Source organism: Balaenoptera acutorostrata, chromosome 14, assembly GCF_949987535.1.
Source record: "Balaenoptera acutorostrata chromosome 14, mBalAcu1.1, whole genome shotgun sequence".
In the NCBI taxonomy this organism is placed as follows: Eukaryota; Metazoa; Chordata; class Mammalia; order Artiodactyla; family Balaenopteridae; genus Balaenoptera; species Balaenoptera acutorostrata.
Window position 1 is genome coordinate 79,558,692 of NC_080077.1, and position 16,296 is coordinate 79,574,987.

Sequence of the window (16,296 nt, forward strand, 5' to 3'; positions counted from 1 at the left end):
AATTTTTCTATTGGAACTTGCCATAAATTCTATGCAACAAAATTCTACACCACCAGTACCCCTAAGACTGGTGATTAAATAGGATTTCTATGGGGAGCACCATCCCTGTATCCTTTAGGTGTTTAAGAGTGATATTAATTTTTGCCATTTCTCCTGAGATACAATATTGTTTAATTTAGTATCTTGGCCAAAGAGTGAGGTTTCCACTTGACTTGCCTGCTACATAACTCTTACCCTTCTGAGTAAGAACCCAATATGGGGATTTTGCCAACTATTAAGTACTTGCATTCCAACCACATATTTGGAGACCAGGAAGATAACCACCAAGTAGGTCTGCGGACCTGATGGACCCACTGTGAGCTGGATCAGTGCTAGGACTTCATATGATTTTCATAGAAATTCTTTCCCCCATTACTCTCATGGAGGACCATGATGGCATTTCAGGTCCTTAGGTCAACTTGGACCATATCTCCAGTAATCTTTGATGTGTCTGAATATTCTCTATTCTACAGTGTATGTTCAACCAAGGAAATGACCATAGTACCATTTGTGGAAGGATTAAGGGAATCATTATCATGTAAACCTTCTGTGGTGCTATAGAGTCCTTTCTTCCAAGGACTTGGACTCTCTTCCAGTTGGTGGCTTTCAGGTCTAAAAACTGGTCTCAATCCAGAAACTGAGCAGGGGTCATGACGTGTTATTGGAGCAGCTACTATCAGATTTCTGATTGTTTATTCTTGATTTCCATTCATTGTATAGATTAAGAATTCCCTAGTTGGTTGCTCATCCATTTTACCCTGAAACATTGTCATATATCATTTACTATCATATACAGAGCTCCCAGTGGGTCTAGCACCTTAGTTGCCACTCCCATCTTGCTTCTCATTAAGATAACTGAGTCTACCTTACTTGTGATGCTTAAACACTGCCAACTGACCTCTAAGATTTAATGATGTTGTCATCCTCATTGCTATCAGGAAGTATTTCCTTCGATAGCTCCTGATGTGATTCCAATGTGCTACCAAGTTTAGGAACCATTGATTTGACATACTAATATGATTTTGACTTAGCATATGACATTGTATCTTGTTAACATATGTCAAAGGAAAAGACTATCTGCAAAATTGTACTAATTATTTTAGATCAATTGTTTTAAAAATAGTCCCTGATTCAGGACTTATTACAGAGTCACCTACTGATCAAGAATACATTATTTTGGACTGTGTTTGAATTATTATTTGTTTTTGGTTTGATTTGTTACAATAAGTAACCTTAACACTAAATAATACAATTTGCAAACTAAAAATATACAGAGAACTTTATATTCTTATATTCAAAGAGCTTTTTCCCTATCAGGTTCTCCTCCATGCTGTATGTGTATAATATACATTTTAAATATAAATAATCTTATTAAGGTCAGTCCATTTCCTCTTATCATAGATAACATTTATTTACCATCTGTTTATTGAGATCACATATTCTGTCATTTCACATTTACTTGTTTCTCTTAACGTTGGGTAATGTATAACTTAGGTAAGCGTGTGCATGCTTTTCTCCAGCTTTATTGATGAAACTGTTGAATAGGAAAATGTGGAGGGCAGAACCTGCAGTGTGCCTCCTTCACAGTGATCAAGACCCATTAATCAATACTTTGGGGCTGGAAGTGCTCAACCAGCATATTCCACATTATTGTTCTGTCATTCAGCTGACATTTCATTTTGTCCACAAAGGGATCATAAGAAAGTTTGTTTAGTGCATTGCTGAGAGATACTAAGTCTATAGCATTTCCTTTGTTGTACTAAAACAATCATAATAGTTACCCTTTGATTAGGAGCTCTCTGAGCACTTTAGTTAAATTATCTTATTTAATGGTCATCACATTATTTGAAATTCAATACTGTTATTATATTTATTTTACATGTAAAGAAGCTGTAGGTATAGGAGATTAAGTGATTTATCTGTGGTAGTTCAGCCTTTGGATCCTTCTGACTCCAAAGACTGTTGCCAGAATAGCAATTGTATAAAAAAAAATGAATTGATAAGTAAAAATCCCAAATCATCATTTTGTGCAACTTAAAGTTACCATTGCCATAGTGCTGTACCTTCTCTCTATTTTACAGTTCTGAGTTTCTGACTTACTTTCTAATTTATATTCTTAAAATCTTTTCAGGAAAAATTGTTTAAAAATAGAGCTTCCATTTAGTTAGTGCCAATATTTTAAATAAACCATTCAGAGAGACACCACTGGGGGGAAAATATCTTCTAAAGAGATTCTGGAAATTCCAATTAAAACAAAATAGACTTAACTTGACAAGTATTGCAATACTAACAACACTTCTCTGGATATGGGTACTAAGAGATTGATAGCATTCCAGTGACATTATCATGTATATTAAAAATTAAACATTTGTCATCTGCTATGTCATTTTTATCAGGTATTTAACATACATTTTATTAGGTATTTAAAGGATATTTTATAATACTGCCACATAAAGTAATTTCATTATTCAATTCATTTAATAGTCATTGTGTAGACTGTAGCATCCCTTCCATTTATTTTTATGGAGTTGTTAATATATGTTTAGTCAGCATGTTTTCATACAGACAAAAACGATGTAGAGAACGGGGTACATAGGTTTTAAATGTTTTTGTAGTCCTCACATCCTATTGTACGATGCTTTGCCATAATAGTCAAAAAATAAGAGTATTGATTTGGTTTGGGACCACATCTGTTCTTCTGCCATGTAAAATTTATGTTAACTTACTAGTTGGAGTGCTTTTTAAAACTATAGCAATAAACATACTTATTTCTATTTAAAAATTGAATTAAATTATTTTACTCAAATTCAATATGCAGAGGGAGCTCCATAGCATTTAAACATTTTAAAATTTTAATACTGACTAATGAGAGAAGTCTATTCTGTATGCAGTCAGTCATAATCTCTAAGATATCATGAAGTATATTTCATAAAATTGAGAGAAAAATATATGTATGTGGTTATAGTGTTAGATATTTTAAAGGGAAAATATAGCTAAATAAGGATAGGGATTCAAAATTAAAATTTTGTAAACCAACTTCCCCAAACTTAGAAAGTCTAGGTAGTAGAGATAATAAATTAACTTATAAAGTGAATTCTCCAAGTTCACATATAAAGGAAATATAAGCAAAATGTGGACAGAATATCTGCTATAACATTTTCTGTGGGGATTTTCTTGAAATTCAGAAGAATATATATTTTCCTACCTGGAGTATTTAGGACAAGACTTAATGGATCCTTTCATATGCTAATATGCAGTGTAATTTTCTAAGGGAAGTATATAGTATGCAGTAATCCTCATATTTATTTGACATTGGAAATCTTATTCTCAGATCGCTTTTACAGAGCAGTGGTCCACTTTGGGAAATGCTGTCCTAGTATGACCATAAAAGAGTAACATGAACATATAAGAATGGTGTTAGTATGGTCACAGCATATGTACATGTAACAACATAGCTTGCTTTAACAGCATTACATAGGAATAATAAAAAGGGAGAGATGGATTTATTTCTTGGGGCAGGCAGTGAGTATTAAGGAATGACAGCAATACCCATATTTTATCACCTCTGCTGGTAAGGGGTGATTTTCAAAATAGCTCAAGTCGGACACACATTAAGAGGAAATGGAAGATCCAAGAAAAGTGAGAAATTTTTAGAGAATAGAGTATGTTTAAATCCTGGGACTTTCAAAGAATTTTGAGATACAATCTTGGTGCTAGCATCAGTAAGTTTTGAAAAATCATGGAGAATATAAGACGTGAGAAGTGGGTCAATGTTGGCCAGATACTTGAAAACGATAAAGAAGTGAATTTAAGAAAATGACATTGTATAAATCACTTAATCTCTCTTGGCTTTAATTATGAAATGAAGTAATTATTCTAAATGATTCCTAGAGTTTCTTCCAGGACTGACATTCTATGTTTTTGTGTTTCTAAAATTCCTGTAAATCTCTGGCAAGAATTATGACAAATTTTAAACAGATGGAGCCTGTGTTTGTGTGAGTGAGTGTGCACTTAGAAAGACATGTGGGTGGATGATGGGGAATTTCTGGGTTAGCTCGGTGCCAGACTAGACAAGAACATTCTGCCCAGTCTCCTCTAAAATACCCATGGGAACACACACACACACACACACACACACACACACACACACACACACACACAATAGCAGCAAGGGAACTTGAAACTGCATAAAATGAATATCATGTACAAAATCCAGGGGACAGTCTACTGGCTGGATTAGAGACGTTGATGAATTTCAAAGCACAACCTTGGACTTCACACAGCATATACCAGTCTCAACTGAAGTAAGATAAATGGCTTGGCAGAGAGTTAAGTGAAATAGGAGTCCGCCTCCAGTTGACCACATAGCTCTGAGCCACAGAGATAATAGGGTTTTTACATTTAAATTTTTCAATCTCAGTATGTGTCCATTAGAAGAATCAGGGATTTTTTTTCCTTTTTTTCTCTAGAAAAGAAAGGAAGGACTAAAGGAATATACATTGAAACCCAACATGAGGTAGAAATCTTCTAAATCTTTTGAAATTACCTTTGGGGCCATCCAGAACCAGAGTCATGTCCCATCACTTGCTTTCCTTTATCTATGTCTCTTCATCCACAGTACGAGACTGTTGCTTGCTGAAGGGAGAAGAAGGGGGCTAGTTGTATTATGGGATATTAGCTTAGTGAAGGCAAGTGTTAAAAACAGGAAAAGAGACTGAAAAAACAAATCATCACGTGCCACAAATGTTCACATTGCCTGTGTATTAGAGGGTTATAGATCTTGGAAATCCTTGTACTCTGTGTTAAAGACTTAAAAAAATCTAGATCGGGGCTTCCCTGGTGGCGCAGTGGTTGAGAATCTGCCTGCCAATGCAGGGGACACGGGTTCGAGCCCTGGTCTGGGAAGATCCCACATGCCGCGGAGCAACTGGGCCCGTGAGCCGCAACTACTGAGCCTGCGCGTCTGGAGCCTGTGCTCCGCAACAAGAGAGGCCACGATAGTGAGAGGCCCGCACACCGCGATGAGGAGTGGCCCCCACTTGCCGCAACTGGAGAAAGCCCTGGCACAGAAACGAAGCCCCAACACAGCCAAAAATAAATAAATTAAAAAAAAAAAAAATCTAGATCACTTCCTCCTTTACTCAAAACTTTCTCCTTTATGCTTAGTGTTTACCTTTCACTGAAACAAAGCTCTTAGGAGCATGGCTCCCTGGAGAAGTCAAACATAATTTTGACATTTAACATTTTAAATGGCTATAGTCAATGAAGGAAGTCTAAAAAAAAACTGTATTTAGAATCCAGATATATACTGAAACACAATAAGGAAGTTTATCTACTTTTCTTTCTGCTGCTGAAATGATCTGGGATTAGTTCTTCGGTCATGATCTCTACACATTGAAGACAAATTTTGTTTGTTCGTTGCTAACCTGATGATAACAGCTATGTTAGCTGATTGCTTACTTTGTACCAGTCTTTCTCTCAGTATTCACAGCAACAGGATGCCATGGTCCTCCCTGTGTTACAGATGATAAAACTGGGGATTAAATAGGTTCAGTCACTTGGTCAGAGTCACACACAGTGAGTGTCAAAAGTTATGTCTTGAAACCAGGTCTGTACAGAACATTAACTCTTCACTAATACTCTGTACTGCTATGCTCTTGTTAATACTCCAGCAGCAATTAAAAAAATAAAAAGACTGAAAACTGGGGTTTACGTTATGAATATATATTTTTACCTTGGTAAGTAATGAGTAGCAAGGAAATTTCTGGAATCCTGATGACCATATCAGAATATTCAGAGTTTATCTCAATGCAGGGCAGACCTCATTTGCTCTGCATGAGACTGGAAGTAACACTGCATTTTTAGGTGTCTTAGTGGTAGTTTAACATTAGTTCTCACTGTCTAAATCTCTCCTCTTTCCTTGATATAACTGGCAAGCCCTTCGCCTAGAGTGCTGTTCTCCTTGCCTCTCCTGGACTATATCCTACCCTTCCCCAAGGTCCATTTTTTTAAAAATTTTTTTTAAAAATTAATTAATTAATTTATTTATTTATTTATTTTTGGCTGTGTTGGGTCTTCGTTTCTGTGCGAGGGCTTTCTCTAGTTGCGGCAAGCGGGGGCCACTCTTCATTGCGGTGCGCGGGCCTCTCACTCTCGCGGCCTCTCTTGCTGCGGAGCACAGGCTCCAGATGCGCAGGCTCAGTAATTGTGGCTCATGGGCCTAGTTGCTCCGCAGCATGTGGGATCTTCCCAGACCAGGGCTCGAACCCGTGTCCCCTGCATTGGCAGGCAGATTCTCAACCACTGCTCCACCAGGGAAGCCCCCCAAGGTCCGTTTTATACACCACCATCTCCATTCACATTTCCCCTTTTTCTCTTAAATAAATGTAACTTTGCCTCTACCCCAAATTGAGAATTCATACTTCTTTCACTATTTTTAATTAATTGACTACTACATGTCAGGCATGTGCTAGAGGCAAAGGATTTCCAAAAAATTAAAAACATGTTTTTTTCCCTCAAGGAAATTACATTTTAGTGGAGAAATAGATCCATAAAATCAAAAATGCAATGAAATGGCATGCATAAGAATTAAGGTGAGCATATAATTAATTGCCTGATCAGGGTCATTTTTGCGGATGAAAAGGGAAAATTAGTCATCATGCTTGAACAACCGCATGACTGGGGACTGTGCTGGCAAGTTCAGATCATACCCAGAAGGGACCTGTGCTTATGGTGAATATGATCGTAGAAAGAGGAGGGCTAAGCCGAGGGAGGGAAGACTGCATTGTTTATTGGTCTCTGTCTTGTATTACTTTCATTTGTACATGAACCTTATTTTACCACCAGACTCTAAAAGCTTTGAAGGTGGGATCCATATCTATTCATCATCTCGTATCCCACAGTGCTCATAGAACACCTCCTTGTAGGCAGTCATTTACTATGTGTTGAATGGATGCACTCGCTTTCCTCTAATGTGTCAATGCTCTCTTTCTGCCAGCTTCAGAAATGTGCCTTCATCGTTCTCAGATACATTACCGCTGTCTGTGCATTTGGCCATCTTTTATGTTTTAAATTCATTTCTTTATTTGCAAAGCAGTTTAATTATAATGTGTATTATTTAGTCCCTTATAAATTCTATAAGGTTTACCTGCTACCAATTAACTCTATGTGGAAGAAACAGAAGAGAACCAGCAACAGATGGTGAAGTAGTCAGAGGAGCAGGTTGGAGGATGGATTGTTTTATCCTCAAAAATGAGGAAAAGCACAATAAAAGAAGCCCACTAGTGATGAGCTCTGGCAGTCACTCAGAGAGTCTCTGGAAATGAACACTCCTAATTTTAAGCTTGAGGGTGATCATCTGCTTGTTCCATCCCAATGGGAGAGAGCCCGAGCTCTGTGACAAAGGGAGGGAAATCTTGGCTTCCTCATCCTTTCCCTACAGCCTCAGAGGGACATGCCACCCTGTTTGGAGCAGCCCACCTTCCTGTTACACTGGGTGTGAATGAAACCTGCTTTGTGTGGAATGAGGCAACCTTTTCAGGATTCCACAGCCATCTATGCTGGAAAGATCTGGAAGGATGACCCAGTGTACCTCGATCTCACTAGAGGTCTGGGGTGGGAGGGTTGGGGGAAGAACTGAGGACCAGAGCAAGGAGGTCACTCAGCCAAAATGAAGTGTGACTTTCCAGCAAACAAACCTTGGGAATAAGTGTGATAGACTTATACACGTTTTGACAAATTAACTAGTCAAAACGTGTTGTTTTCTATAATTAATGACTGTAGTTTAAATTCTGAACAACATTCGTGTTCTATCAGGCATCCTGAGCCTTTTTGAGCCCCTCTGTGACCTCATAGAGCAGATCTCTGCAATGCAGAGGATTGAAATTTGGATCGGGTACAAGATCTCAGCCCTGACTCTGGGTGCTGGCAATGAACGGATGCACCTGAGTTAGTGAGGAAACAGCAACTCACTCAATATCCAAATCCAAGAATTCACACCAGGGAAGGGCTGCAATCAGTTGAAGGCGACTGAGTAGCCCATGCAAACTAGCTGTCTCTCTACTGTATCTCTCTAATGGCAAACAACATTCAGATGGGAGGAAAACGTCATAAGTAGGACTCAGACTGAGTTCAACTGTGTCAATGACCTTTGACAAGTAACTTAATCTCTTTATGCTTTCCTTTTCTCATTTGTAAAACAGCAATGATATTAGTACTTTTATTTTTTTTAATTTTAATTAAAAAAATTTTTTTGGCTGTGTTGGGTCTTTGTTGCTGTGCGCAGGCTTTCTCCAGTCGTGGCGAGCAGGGGCTACTCTTCGTTACAGTGCATGAGCTTCTCATTGTGGTGGCTTCTCTTGTTGTGGAGCATGGGCTCTAGGTGTGCAGGCTTCAGTAGTTGCAGCACGTGGGCTCAGTAGTTGTGGCTTGCGGGCTCTAGAGCACAGGTTCAGTAGTTGTGGCGCATGGGCTTAGTTGCTCGGCAGTATGTGGGATCTTCCCAGACCAGGGATTGAACCCGTGTCCCTGCATTGGCAGGCAGATTCTTAACCACTGCGCCACCAGGGAAGTCCCAATATTAGTACTTTTAGAGATGGTAAATATTAAGTTAGATAAAGCATGTAAAATGCCTAGCATGTAGTAGGCACTCAATAAACTCTGTGGTTATGAACAATATTACTGTTAATGCTACTACTTGGTGTCCCAGAGAAGTTTTCTAGCATAAACAAGGAGGGGCAAATCAAAGTAGGGGACATACAATCTAAGAATCAATCTACTGATTCAAATATCCATTTTTTGTATTTGTTCTCATTATTTACCTAGTCTTGAGAGAATGAAATGTTATTTTTCCTTTTCTTGATTGTAAGAAAAATATCATGCTGGTCCTGGTAGTGAAAAGGTCTATTATGAAATAAGAAATGAAAAAAAAAAAAACCTGCTTAAAAATGACTTACATGGAAAAACAAAAAATTTTTTTTAAAGTTAATTAAGCAAGGTCACAGTGTCTTCATTGTGCCTCTTCTTGTCTAGGATTCTCTCCACTTTGGAAGTTACAAACCCCTTCTGCAGAATCCTGAGGGTTATTTTTTTTTAACTCTATTAGTCTTGGGGTGAAGGGGAGCAAAAAAATTTGAGTTAATTAATGTTGTCAAATTGTTCATGCTCTAAAGGCAGAAGTAATTGGTGCATTTCTGTAACTCTAGTAAAATGGCTCTGGGAAGTAAATATCCTCCTTTTGAAGATTAAAGGTTAGCTTCTCAGCAAATACACTTAGTGGAACCAAGACGATTAGAGATCAAGTTCTATACAACTGATGCTAGTCACCAAGGTTCACATGCACACTGAGGCCACCACTCTTGGGGTCCCTCAAGGTTAAATCTTGTTAGAGCAAATCCCATGGCAACAAAAACATCTGAATAAGCAAAAGTCAGTGGAACCACGGGACTTCCCTGGTGGTCCAGTGGTTAAGACTCCACACTTCCAATGCAGGGGTCCTGTGTTCAATCCCTTTATTAGACCAAAAAAAAAAAAAAAAAAGTCAATGGAGACAGGGGATGGCATTCTTGCTGCAACAATATCACCACAAGGGAACTTGTAGTCCAACCACAGCAATAAGGGAATAAGATCTCTGTCGGAGTTTGTGGCAATGGGATTAAGCTATACCTAGCCACATAATTTAAAATGAAGATGATGGAAAAGCAACAGTGAAAGAGACAAGTGAGAGACGGAGGCTGCCATTTCCTTGGCAGCAAGAGAGGAAGTGGCTGCCTTCATTTAGAAGAACTCAATGCCCAGGTGCTTAATCAGTGTCATTTGGGTATACATTCCGCAAATATGAGTAAAAGGTTTTTGATAACATGACATTGTAAGTCATTGAAATCACAATAGCATTAGAAGTGGATGCTGTTGGCTATAGCCCAGCAATTTCAGAAATCAATAGTCGTCTTGAGCAAGCATTTTTCAAGACATTTATAATGTAGCTTTAGGGCAACACACTTCTAAAATCAAGTGTGTTCATCAAGAGAATAAAAAATAGATTCAAATAGGAGAAAAGGGAGCAAGTTAGCAACATGAAAACATTATGCAATCTGCTTGAAAAATTGCTGTAGTTAACCTTCACTGATGGTAATTTAGAAGAGAGGCAGAAGAAAAGAAAGTCCAGCTGAGAGGGTAGAACTGAATATGTTTGCTATGATAATAGAAAGCATCTTTTGATAGCCAACAGAAGGTATATTCACATCATCAAATCTGGCACTACTTAAGTCGTTCCTCACTGCCTGGCATCTTTCCTGTAACTTTTCAATTCTTGGCTGGTGGCCCAAACAGGTGGCTGAGAGAGGAGGGGATGTCACTCAACAGACCACAGTTCTTAATTAACAGAAGCCCTCTGAGGATATCCAGTCTCCCACTGCCATGTCAATTAAAAGCACCAAAATGAGTTCAGTGTGTAAAGCAAAAATGCTGCTTTCTTGGTTTGAGCTATTTTTCTAAAATGCTAGGTCTACTTTTTTGGGCAAAAGAGTCCTGTATCAATTCTGAGTGTGCATTTTTGTTTATTTGTTTAGCACAACCTAGTCATAATTAATAGGCAATGTGTCCATATCAATAAGCTTTCATGAGATGAGAGCCATTCTGAGCAAGAGTTACCACCATTAATAATGCACTTTCAACCCTTGCTGGGAGAAGACAAGAAATGAGAAATCTCAGGCCCAACCTCAGATCTACTGATAGCATTCCCCAAGATTTCCCTTGTACTGATGCATATGCATATTAATTTGAGAAGCAGTGTTCTCACATCAATAAGGCTTTTTCACTGGTCTTAATTAATTTGTGTAAGAATTGTCTGTACTTTATTAGTTATGTTTAAATGTTCAGAAATACATTAGAATATTTTTGTGAAATTTAGTCTTCTGATTTTTACTTAACCTGTAATTGGAATCACCTTTGAAATGAAGTTGAGTGTATCTTAATATAATTTCAACTTTTTTCTTTCTTCTTTCTTCTTAAGACTGTAGAGTTTGATTTAATTTTTTTCTTGCTTAGGAATGAGTAGCATAAGATAATTACACAGAGTAAACACAGGGATGGGTTGAGGAAAACTTGAACCAATTGATAAAGAGAGAAAAAGTGTTCCAATCTTATAAGTGAGGCTGCTTACTCAACTAATTTCAAGGTCATGGGTAAGATCTAATTTTCCCTTTATCCCTCAAATGTTTTCCTACCCAATATTTTAGACAAATGCCTCATGGTTCTCATTTGTCTTAAGGTATTTATACACATTTGCAAATATGTCCAAGTGGATAATACCATAGGAAAATAAATTCCGAAGTGTATTCTGAAGTTGCATCATGTGTTCTTAGCACCTCACTTTGAAGAACAAAAGTTTAGAGCACTTAAATTCTTTCTCAGAATGGTTCTCTTTGGAATACATGATCGTTAAGCTTGGAAAATACTGCTTGCTATAGGCCCCTCTTTGCAATGCACATCAGCAATACAAATGTTCTGAGAAGTCCTACAGTAAAAGTATTATATTTTGTTTAGCTCAACATTAACCAAACCACTTATAGCACCATGATTTCTGTTGAACTTGTATGTAATTCAAATAGAAAAATTCAAGTATATGTTCCTATGAATTATTTTTACTTGATTATAAATGCAAGATATGAGAGCGAGTTTTAATGGGAAGGGCCTTAGTCACTTGAGCAGAGGGAAGGGATTTGAATTGGCTGGGATACGAGCTCAGACAATATGAAGGTGAGAAAGCTCTCTTACAGTCCAGTCTGGAGTTAGCCCTATAGTCTGCTTTGTAGCATAAAATGGAGCTTAGGATGGGTGAATTGAGGTGTGTGTGTGTGTGCGCACATGTGTGCATGTATTTCGTGTTAATTAATGGCTGTAGATGAGAAGAGAGGAGTTAACCAGGGAACCCACTACTTGGGTTTTAGTGTTTTGTTAGCTTTTATTGACCAGGAGGAAAATGCCTGTTCTCTAGAACATCTATGAGGACTTAGGCTGACACAGGAGAAGAATGTCCTGGGAGGACATCTTACTGAGGATGAATTGGGGATCCTGGAAATGAAATGATGTGTATCGAGAGCTAATAAATGGAGACCTAGAGCAAAGTGGTGAGCGAAGTTGGCGTCCATTAGCCAGATCTGGTTGCATTCTGCCTCAACCTTGTCTGAATGAGATTGGACACACTTGGATTTCCCCGAGTGCCAGTTCTTTCATCAGTAAAATGCAGGACATTTTAGAGTAATTGAAAGGGTTAGAGACTACAAAGTTCCTGGCACATATTAGGTCGTAGTAGGTGGCCAATCAATGGTAACATTGTTCTTTGTTCTAACTGAGCACTTACCCGGGACCTGGGCCAGTTGCTGTGCTGAGGCTGTGGGCAAGCCTCTTTATTTAGTATTTGGGGAGTTAGGGAAAAGGCTTTGTGTGCCTCAGCCAGACACACCTGGAGAGACCTCTTAGAATGTTTTACAGATTACTGAGATAACACAGAACAGAGAAATTTCATGTGTGTTCAGACAAATACTTAAAAGAAAATACCTACTGTTTCTTTTATGACCAGAAATGAGCATTTCAAAAATCATATTAGGGCTCAGAATTATCTCCATTTGAGAAACCTAAATTATTTCTGGCCTTTTACCTTTACACGTTTTTTAACTGAGGTTTAAGCGAAAAATAAATTCAACTTGAAATACTAATATTTTAAAATTCTTAAAGTTATACAAGCACATTGTTGAAAGAACTGAGGGACTCAAAAGGCTTACAATTAAATGTCTCCCTCCCTATGTGTTAGTCACTTTTTTTCCCCACTAATAGTTTTTGACTATCTTTTCAAAGATATTTTATGCATGTATCATCATGAGTGTCTATCTCTGTATACGTTCCTACCACAAAGGTAGTATACCATATAGACTGCACTGTATTTTGCTTGTTATATTTAGAATATATCTTGGAAGTCTGCTGCTCTTTTTATTGACTCCAGTATTTCATTGCCTGTCCATACTATAATTTACGTAACCAGTATCAAATTAGATATTTTCAGTCTTTTACTGTTATTAACAATGCCACAGGAAACACTCTGATAAGTATTTCAATTTGCAAATAGCAACTGTAGCAGAGGAGTACATTTCTTGACTCTTTCTAGGATCTAGTGTGCATTTTTCTATTTGGTAGTTATTGCCAAATTGCTTTCTGAAGAGATTTGTTCATTTTTCTAGCAAAGTATGAAGTACACTTTTCCTACAAAGCATATAAATCTCTCATCAGATAGGCATATCATAGTTTAATTTGCTTTTCTCTTATGAGTGTGATTTAATACCTTTTTTAATGTATGTGAAATATTTCAGATCTATTTATATTTTTTCCTTCTGTGAACTGTTCACTTGTGCCTTTGCTCATTTTTTCTTATACTGTTCATTGTTTTTGGAGATTTGCAGCAGGGTTTTACATATTAACAAAGTTAGCCCATTATCTGTAAGTTGTCAATATGTATTTTATAGTTTGACTTTGTTTACACTGCTTTTTTTTGTGATTGCTTTTTATTTTTATGTAGTCTCTTATCTATCTTTTCTTCCACATCTGAGTTTTGCATCACACTTAGGAAGGTTTTATTCTCTTACCATTTCTTGTAGCATGTTCACAGAATGTTTTCAAATGTAAACCGTTGATTCATCCAGATTTTGTTGTGGTGTGAAGAGTGAGATTTATTTATTTTTTTCCAAATAGCTTTTCAATTTTCTCAACACAGTTTGTTGACTGGTGCTCATTCTCTGCTGATATATTTTGCCAGCAGGAACAGCTGGGGTCTAGGCAGGGAAATAGAAATCACTCTAGGTAGGTATTATAGAGAGTACCGAGAATTCATTACACAGGTTAGGGAAATAGGAGTACCAAATAGGGGACAGGGAGGCAATCCAGGGATTAGCAACAGCAGGAAGCTGATACAACTCCTACTGCTATAGTCATAAAGCAAAAAGTTAATAATCAGAGCCCAGAAGTCAGTGCTTCCATTGAGAGATAGCCATCAAGGGATGCCCAGTGGGAACCGAGATCATGGAGGTAGTGGCTGTCCTGCAGAATCAGGAGCCATGGAGAAAGACGGCACCTGAAATATATCCTGGATTTTTCCCCTTCCTCACTGCCAAGCTCTGCCAGTGCCTTTTGTTGGATGCGCACATCCACAAGACTAAGGACACAGGAGCTGGGAACTGTAGTTCTATGCCTTTCGCCTAAGAGAAATGCAAGTGTGGGAACTTGGGGATATCTGATCAAAGACCCAGCTCACCAGCATACCGTCTGATTTGTTCCATTATTTGCCTACCCATTTAGGTATCAGAACTACCTTTAATTTAATTTTATTTTATGCTGCAACTTTAGAAAATATTTTTTCAACCTCAGAAGACTAACTCCTTGTTAATTTTCAGGGACTTCCCTCGTGGTCCAGTGGCTTAAACTCCATGCTCCCAATGCAGGGGGCCTGGGTTCGATCTCTGGTCAGGGAACCAGATCCCACATGCCACAGATAAAGATCCCACAGGCCACAACTAAAATATCCCAGATGCCACAAATAAAATATCCCACAGGCCGCAACTAAGACACAGCACAGGCAAATAAATAAATAAACAAAAAATTTAAAAATTGAATTTGCATGATTTTTCCCATGCAATTTTTCCCAATGAAATTTCAGATTAGCTTGTTTACTTCTAAAAAGCATCCCATCATAATATTATTGTATTCATATTAAATGTATAGATTAATTTAGGGATAACTGATATTTATAGGAAATTGAAGAGTCAGTCATATAGAGAAACAAGGTATATCTTCCTATTTATTCCAGGCTTCTTTAGGTCGCTTAGTAGAGTTTAAGGTTTTCTTCATAGAGATTATACACATTTATTTCTAGGAATTTTCCCTTTTTTGGCTGTTTTGTTATTATTGTTTGAGGGCATTATCTTCTACAGTATACTTTTATCTGGCTATTGATGACTATGAGAAGACTATATTGTGTATATTACTTTTGTGACCTTACAGAATTTTTTGTAATAGTTTTCAGTTGGTGCTCTTGAATCATGTTTAATACCAATTTCAGACAATGGTGACTTCTATTTTCTTCTTTCCAAATTTTATAACTCTTATTTCCCATTTTGTCTAATTTTACTTGCTAGTTCCTTGAAAGCAATGTTCAAACATTTTGGTGATAGTGGCCATCATTGCCTGGCTTCTTAATGAATAGGAATGATTTCTCCATATCAAACACAATTATCTCTGGTGGATTCTTCCCTTCATTTCTTTCCACTGGAGCAATTCAGAGATCATCTGAGTTGTCAAATCCTCATTTTTTTTTCTGAATTATGTTGCAAAATAGTCTAGTCTATATGTAAAGCCTTTTGTAGGGTAGTTCCCTGACAAAGTTCTTTCTTCTCCATGTTAATTAAATAATTTAGAGTTTCTGATATCTTCTGTGAATGATTTTGGTGTTTTATATTTTTCTTGGAAATCATTATTTTTATGTATGTTTTAAATCTCATTTGCATAGATTTGAGCAATGTAAACTCAAATTATTCTTCTAATTTTCTTTATGTCTGTCATTATTTACCTGTTGTCATTTCTTATTTTGTGTACTTATTTTCCTCCTTATTTCTATGACTAAATTAACAGTATTTTGTCTATTTTATTTCTAATCAATACACGTATTCTTAGGTTTATTCATTAGTTTCGCTAGTTTTCTTTATTATAGTATATTAATGTCTGCTTCAATCTTTACTATATCCTTCTTCCTGTTGATTTTGCACCTAAGGTGGTCTAAACTTTGGAATCTGCTGTTTGAGATCTGCAGCTGCCAGAGTACAGTGCCTGGATGATTTTATACTCCTGTGTTTTCCTCACTGTAATTGGTATCCTTTTCTCAAAGCCTCTATTACACGACTACATATGCCTCCTGGATTTGACAAAGATGAAGTTTGTCTTTATCTTATTCTATTTATTGTTTTATCTCCTAGTTCTGTTAAAATGTCTTATCTGTCTGTTTCTTATTCTTCTTTCTGTTTTGGTATGATTTACCTTAGGAAAGGTAGTACTGAAAATTTTCAATGCCATCTTAAACCTGGAAGTTCTTCTCTAATAAGCAAATGTTAATATTTTTGTGTTTGGACCCTCTTTGTTCTAAGAAATTCTCTTTTACTATTCCAGAACCATTCCTAAGCAATATGTCTGTTACTTTAATTTTTTTAACACCTTTTTTGG